General features: G+C 46.0%; 1 long non-coding RNA gene across 1 annotated transcript; it reads left to right on the forward strand.

Annotated features, from left to right (window-relative positions):
- The first annotated feature begins 2,205 nt into the window (after positions 1-2,205).
- Positions 2,206-2,570, forward strand: LOC109298266. The gene is made up of 2 exons (XR_002097570.1): positions 2,206-2,423; positions 2,479-2,570. It is a non-coding gene; the product is annotated as an uncharacterized LOC109298266 (long non-coding RNA).
- Positions 2,571-7,621: the final 5,051 nt, after the last annotated feature.

The raw sequence follows: 7,621 nt of genomic DNA on the forward strand, positions 1-7,621 counted from the left end.
ATACAAGGATGTGCACTCACTAAGATAAACTTTGGAGTTTATCTTAATCAACCACAAATCTTGATAGAGAGCCAGTTCCAGGTTATCAGGTGCTTCAAGGAAACATGCTGCCATCTGACAACTTCTTTTTAGAAGGCAGGGTAGATTTGCACCTTATAGAATAACCAAACTAAGTATGTATATATGTAGATATGCATACATAAATATATATGTGTATGTATGGGTGTGTGTGTAATGAAAGCTTGTGATCTATATACTGTATTTACTTGATTAGAAGATGCACTTTTTCTTCACATTTAACATAGGGTAGGAAGTAGGAGTGGGTGAAGCGGGCCATGTTTGATTCGGATTTGGCCTGTTTTGGGGGCAGTGATTTGATTTGTTGATTTGGATCACCATCCTGATTCGATTCAGCCAAATCTGAATCTGAAGATTCAATTCTGATTCAGAGAATCAGTGATTCAGCCATAGACACAGCTTTAAATGTTTTTTCTACATACCTCGATATTCCAGCTCAGTGATCAGCCACGGGGGGACCCTGGGTGTCCTCTCCCAGACCCAGGAGGCACCAATTGCCAAGTGGGGCAGGGGGGTGTACCCTGCGCACTCTGCAGTGGGCCCGTTAGTGGACCAGAAGTGGTTCTAGTCCACATCTGGGTCTCCCGCCGAGAGCGCTGGGAACCCCCCTGCACTCCCGTGGGATGCTCCATCTGCCCTACCATCTCAGCATTCATGAGCCGCCTGGTACCTTGAGGTATGTAGAAAAAAAGGTATAAAACTGTGTCTATGTCCAAATCATCGAATCTCTCTGAATCTCTCCAAATCGATTTAGAAGTTCTGATTTGATTCAGAGAGATTAAAGGGCCTCCTGATTCAATTCAGATGTGGAGATTCACATCAAATTGGGCCAAATCTCTGCCAAATCAAATCAGTGACCAAAGCTTTGGACAGCCCTAGTAGGAAGCCCTGTACCTTACAATTGAGCACAAGGCAGTGTGGGGAGGGGCAGGGGACAGGCAGCTGCTACAGCTTCAGCCCCAACCTCCCCCCCTGCTGCCTCTGCACAACCTGCTACTCCTACCCCATAGCCCTCAGTTTCCACCCCCCCATGCTACTTCCGTATCTCTCTCCTCCTCTGCTGCACTTCTCCTTACCTTTGCTCCATGCTGGCAGGCTCTATCCCTGCTGTAGCCTGGACCATGGAGCATGGCTCCAGTCCATCCCTAGCAGTGGTGCTGGCTTCCTGAAATGATAAGAGGGGAGGTGAAGGGGAGGCAGGTAGGGAAAAACTTTCTGAGGGGAGATGGGAAGAAGCAGAGTGGGGATCTCAGGCTGCAGATGGGAGAAGTGGTGTAGAGAGGGAAGGAGGAAGGAACAGGGGAAAGGGCAATCAGGGCAACATGAGTCTGTGGTGGGTGGGGCAGGTACAATGAGGGGTAAGTGGTGAGGGACAGACAGCAGAGGACAAGCTGCCTGCCTCTCTTACTGCCTGGCCCACCGCCTCCACACTGCTTGCCCCATTACTGCCCTCTGCCTGCTCTACCACATGCCCCCACTACTGCCTCACCCACTGTCTGTCCCACACTACCTGCCCCATTACTGCCCATTTCATCACCTTTCCCCTCAATACCTGCAGTAGTGGGAGGCAGGGGGTTGGACAAATTTTAGATGGTCCTTCAATAATTAGATTCCATACATGGAAAATTATAATATACTTATAATTTTTCTGTGTGTAGAATCTAATTATAGTGGAGTAATCTTATACTCAGGTCATCTTGTATTTGAGTAAATATGGTAAGTCTAGCTCCATCCTCTTTGGAACCACCATTTAGGTAGTTAAAGGCTGCCATCAAATACCCACTCAGTCTCCTCTTCTCTAGACTAAATAAGCCCAGTTCCCCCAGTCTCTACTTATAAGTCATGTTCTCCAGACCCCTCACTATTTTCATTGCCCTTCACTGGACTCTTTCCGACTTGTCCACATCTTGTCTGTAGTGGGGGCCCCAGAACTGGACACAGTACTCCTAGAAATGTAACATTTCTGGAAATTTTGAAGCCATGGGGAAAAACTTTATTTTTTCAAAAGAACCTGGAAATTTTGGGAAAAATTGAAATATATGCAATACTTATTTTCTTAGAACCCTTTACAAATCTAAATTCACTTTGCTACTTTAAGAACATAAAATATATTATGTATTGCTCATAAAATTATCATGTTTGGTATATTTATTAAATTTAAAAGTATAGTTTATTCAGACAATAATTACAAATGTATTAATTGAATTTACTGTAAAATGCTTTTAATTTGTGTTACAAATGGAGCTATAATTTGATGAACTCTAAGGAACCTAGCATCTCTTAGTTTTTGCCAGTTTATGAGAAGCAGGCAAAAATTAAAGTTGAAAATAGAAGAAACCATCAACGTTATAGTAAAACGTTATAAACATTATAGTAAAGCCATCAACATTATAGTAAAAGAAACTTATTATGTATTCTGGACTTAGTCTCCTCCACAGTGTCAAGTAGATACAGAAAGCACTCATTTTTAGAAAAAGAGCTGAGAAAAAAGGAACCCCCACCAGACTTATTGAATACAAATTTTGCTACATGAAACTTTGTCTAATCAGTCTCATTTTCTGAGCTATAACTTTAATCAGTTTATGCTTCTTCTGATCCTTTATTTTTATTATCTTCACGGACTTCTGAAAACTGAAGGGTCGCCCAGATTGAGACAAGCTTCTGTACTCTTTCACGTTAGCTTATTTCTTGTTTTGGAGTGAGTATTTCCAAACATACACCAGTTTCTTTCACATGCTGCAGAAGATGGAGGAAGCTGAAGCAGGCAAGAAGCAAGAGGAGTCAGAGACTGTGTTGTGCAGAGGCCTTGCCACCATGTTGCGGGAGGGAAATGCTTGACAGAGTCCCAGACTGCATTCCTGGACCAAATACGTGAAGATGTTCTGTATTCTGCAACATATGAAAATACCTTTCCAACATCAAGTCCTAAGTGTGTTGCATGTTTTGTAGTCCAGTCAAATGCAGTAGCTGTGCTATCATCACTAACATTTCTGCCTTTGAATCTTAGATCCAAGAGATTTGCAGCACCATGAATCGAATGGTGACAAAATTCTTTCTGTCTGTTAATACAGTCTTTCACTTTTCTTTCTTCTGTATTTGTAAGCAGAGATACACTTAGATTCTCAAAACCATTTGATTTTATCTGGGCCATTTGGTAAGGAATGTCTTACAAAGATGCACTGTCTGATTCAGATGCAGTCATTGGTGACACGTAGGGGTGCACGTGCACCCCGTGAGCATGGTGGTGCACTCCCTGCGAAAAGGCACCGCCGTCATTGCTGGTCTGTGATTGCTGCTGGCCAATGCCGCTGGTGGTGTCTGCAGGTGGTTGCTGACTGGCACCTGCAGTCCTCCCCTTCCCCTCCCCCCTGCCGCCAATAGCGCCGTGGCTGCCTGTGGGAGCTCCCCACTTGCTGCCACTACGCTCCTGCTGCCGACAGCGCTGCCGCTCCTGTGAGAGCTCACTGTGGCCCTGCCCCAGCCTCTGGGGGCATACAGTGTTCATGGATGCAGTGATTGCTGAAGAAATTGGCTTAGAATCTTCAGGGAGTTCTGCAGCTGAACCCAGAAGTCATCTTCATCAAGTACAGTGTTCCTTACACTCCTCTGTACTTTAACATCCTCAATTATTACTGTTTCTTGAAAAGCTTCTTTGTTTTTTAGTAAACTTTCAAATGAGATCACCACTTCACTCCATCTAGTTTTACTACAGAGTTTGAGTGTCGCTATTTGATTCTTTGCATTCTTTTCTTTCTGCTTCTTCTTAAAGACTGCAGCTACAATATGAGTAGCTTTTACTTGTTTTATAACTTATTTTGCTCTTCTATAGATCTTTTGCAGGGAGTGTCAAACTTCATGATGTCATTAAGAAGCAAATTTAGCCCATGGGCTGCACATCTTATTGCAGTAATTTGTGATCTCCCATGCTGCTTTTATGTTACTTTTATGTTACTTGCATTGTCAGTCAGCAAAACATATACTTTACCATTCCCAATCTTCTGTAGTACTTCACATATTTTACTACTGATATACTTTGCAGTATGCCTGTTCTCCCCTGTTTCTGTGCTTTGGTAAAAAACTGGTTGAGGTGTTGTTATCACAAAGTTTATGATTCCTTCTCTCCGCACATTTGTCCATCTGTGTGTAAGTTTTTTTGTATACATTTGGTTGCAATATTTGGTTACTTGAAGATGTTGATTGGGGAACCCTTTGTGATACTGATATTATAGAAGCAGCAGCAGCAGCAGGAGTAGGAAGACTTCTGAATTGAAAACATTGGAAAGAGCTACTTGGACTTTCATCATCATGATCTACCTCCTCCTTACTTACACCCATGAGGAATTTTTAAAGTCTGCAGGACACTTCTTACTTACAAGGATGTATTTGGTTATCCTAGTAGCATTTGGAAACGCATATTTCATTCAACAGTATTTGCAAATCACATTTTTTTCTCAGAATTACTTGCAGTGAGGAAATGTTTCCATATGCTAGAAGTTGGTCACACCATTTTGCTGAGGGAGAAAAAAGAAAAATGTAATTTAGTGGCTAGCTTGCATATATACACACTAAGCTACAGCATGCACAAATTTACTAATGGATGGAGGAGAGGCGTCCTCAGAGTTAACTGTAAACTCAGAGATAACTGTAAACAACTTCCCTGCTCTCACTGCTAAGCTTGGGTGATTTGTCACAAAACATCAGATTAGCAGGAATTCAATTATGAATTACACAGGTTATGAAAATACACTAATGTAGCTAAAATATAGTAATACAAGCCAATTACCCATCAAGAATGATGCGGCGGGGAGTGAGCGGGGACAGAGCCCTGGGCCCCCCACCTCTGAACTCACTCTCCCTTCCCTCCTGCTGCTTGGGGGCCTGCAGCGGTGGGGGGAAGGGAGGAGCGGGCCCAGGCTGGATGCAGGGGAGGACCGGGCCTGAGGGTGGGGAGAAGCCAGGCTGCTACAACAGAGGTGCAGAGGGAAAGCAGTGGGCCTGGGCCGACCTGGAGGGGGGATGGGAGGAGAGGGCTCAGGGCAGACACGGGGGACCAGGGGTGGGGGAGGAGTGAGCCTGGGCCTGATGGGGGGAGGATGCTCACTCTTCCCCCCGCTGCAGCTGCTGTGTTGGGCTAAGCCAGGCTGGGCTGGGCCTGCTGTCCATCCCCCCCTCCCACTGCCACAGTGGGCTGGCTTTTCCCCTGGCTTGGGCTCACTCCCCCCGTGTGTTGGGCCTGGGACTGGGCCCAGTCCTTCCCTGGCTCCACCATCACCACTGACACCATGGTGCGCCTGCTCCTCCCCCCACATTTTGGGTCCACTTGGGGACAGGAAGAGCAGGCTCAGGGCCGATGCGGGGAAGGAGGAGTGGGTCTGGGTCTGATGTGGGGGAGGAGGCCTGCTCCTTTCCTCCCCCAGCTAGTGCTGCAGCCGTATCAAGCTGGGACTGCTGTTCCCCTCCCCCTCCACTGTGGGGGGCTGGCTTTTCCCCTGCTCGGGCCTGCTTCCTCCCCACATTGGACTCGGGCCCACTCCAACCCCCCATATTACCTGCAGGGAGCAGGGCGGGGGGGGCAAAGCCAGCCCTACTGGCTTTCCCCCCCTCCATCCGCTCGGTTGCTGCTGCCTTCAGGGATCAGTGCGGGGGGGTTAGGGTTAGGCTGTGCTGGCCTTGCCCCCCCTGCTCTGTTCCCTGTGTCTCCACTATCATGGCAGTGGGCTGCCTTCTGTCAGAATGCTTCTTCGTGCCCTGATTGGGTATTTGTCAGTCAATCAGAGCATGAATAAAGCGTTACAGACAGACAGACAGACTTAGGCTTTTATAATATTAGAATACTAAATTCAGAGAACTCTAAACTCTTCCCTTTCAATAAAGAAGTATACTTTCTTTCAGCTCCTTTGTGCTGTTTCTGTACTTCTGTAGATCTCAGTGTCACAGGGCCAGAAGGAGGCAGGTTTCTTCCAACTCCAAAACCTTTAGATTTGCTCTGTCTCCTCTCCTGAGGCTTTTGAGCAAGGAGGGCAGTAAGCTCCTTGTTTTTGATCTCTACAGGAATGAATGGATGCTGCTGCCAGTGTCTACTCCCAGTCCTTTGAGGCATGGGTGACTGGTGCCTCCTGGCTCTGGCAGGGCACCAGTGGCTGATTGCCGATCAGGGTGGGGGGGGTCCCCCAGCGGCCAATCGCTGGCCCCAGAAGCGATCGTGGCAAACCGGAAGTGCCACCAGAAAAACTGGAGGTGCTTCCGGCACTTCCTGGGGGCACTTGCCAGCGCTCCCCACTCCCTAGCCATCGAGGGCTAATTTGGGGGGTATATGCTGCCCATTTCCCTCCTATGCGTCACCTATGCTTTGAGGCCTAGTTAGGAGGACAGAGCAGATCCACCAACCTTTAGATCAAAAGTCACCAATAGAGGAAGTCCACAAGCAAAGGCGGCACTGAATCCTTCTTCCTTCTCTTGTGAAAATGGCAGTGCCCCCTGGGGGAGAAATGCATTTTGCTTTTGCATTTGAGAGTTGAACTGTACTGCTTGTCCTCGGTGTACAGGAATTGTAATGATCTGGTACTGTAGATAGTCTTACATAAAAGCCTTCCTATTACATAGTTATTAGAAAGCATTTTGGGGGAGTAAAGTGTAGCAGTATATGAACACCTTGTCTTAAACATTTTATTAATCATTCTAAAAGAAAATATTTCATAAGAGGTTTTTTAATTTTTCCAAAAATTTTCCACTTTTCCAATTTTTTCAGAAAAAAACAAAAAAAGTCCTCAGAAAAAAAACAGAAAAAACCCAGTATTTTTATGATTTTTTCTGTTTTTTTTTTTCCAGGGCTTCACATCTCTAAGCCCAGGTGTGGCCTCACCAGTGCAGAATAAAGGGGAATAATTACTTTCCTTGATCTGCTGGCAATGCTTCTACAATGTAGCCCAGTATGCTGTTAGCCTTCTGGGCAACAAGGGCACGCTTTTAATTTATATTCAACTTATTTTCCACTGTAATCCCCAGGTCCTTTTCTGGAGAGCTGCTGCTTAGCCAGGTGGTCCCAAGCCTGTAGCAGTGCATGGGATTCTTCCATCCTAAGTGCAGGACTTTGCACTTGTCCTTGTTGTATCTCATGCAATTTCTTTTGGCCCAATCCTCCAATGTGTTTAGGTCATCCTGAATCCTAGCCCTGCCCTCCAGTCTATCTATTACTTCCCCAAGCTTGTTGTCATTCACAGACTCAATGAGAGTGCACTCCATCCCATCTTCCAGCTTGTTGATGAAGATATTGAACAAAACCAGCCCCCAGAATGACTCCTAGGGCACTCCACTTGATACCATCTGCCAACTAGACCTCAAGACATTGATCACTATCCACTGAGCCTGACAATTCAGCCAGGTTTCTATCCACCTTATAGTCCATTCATCCAACCCATACTTCCTTAGCTGGCTTGCAAGAATGCTGTGGGAGACCATATCGAAACCCTTGTTTAAGACAAGGTATATCATGTCCACTGCATTCCCCACATCCACAGAGCCAGTCATCTCATCATAGAAGGGA

Source organism: Gavialis gangeticus, unplaced genomic scaffold (genome assembly GCF_001723915.1).
Source record: "Gavialis gangeticus isolate Ggan-Ray unplaced genomic scaffold, GavGan_comp1, whole genome shotgun sequence".
In the NCBI taxonomy this organism is placed as follows: Eukaryota; Metazoa; Chordata; order Crocodylia; family Gavialidae; genus Gavialis; species Gavialis gangeticus.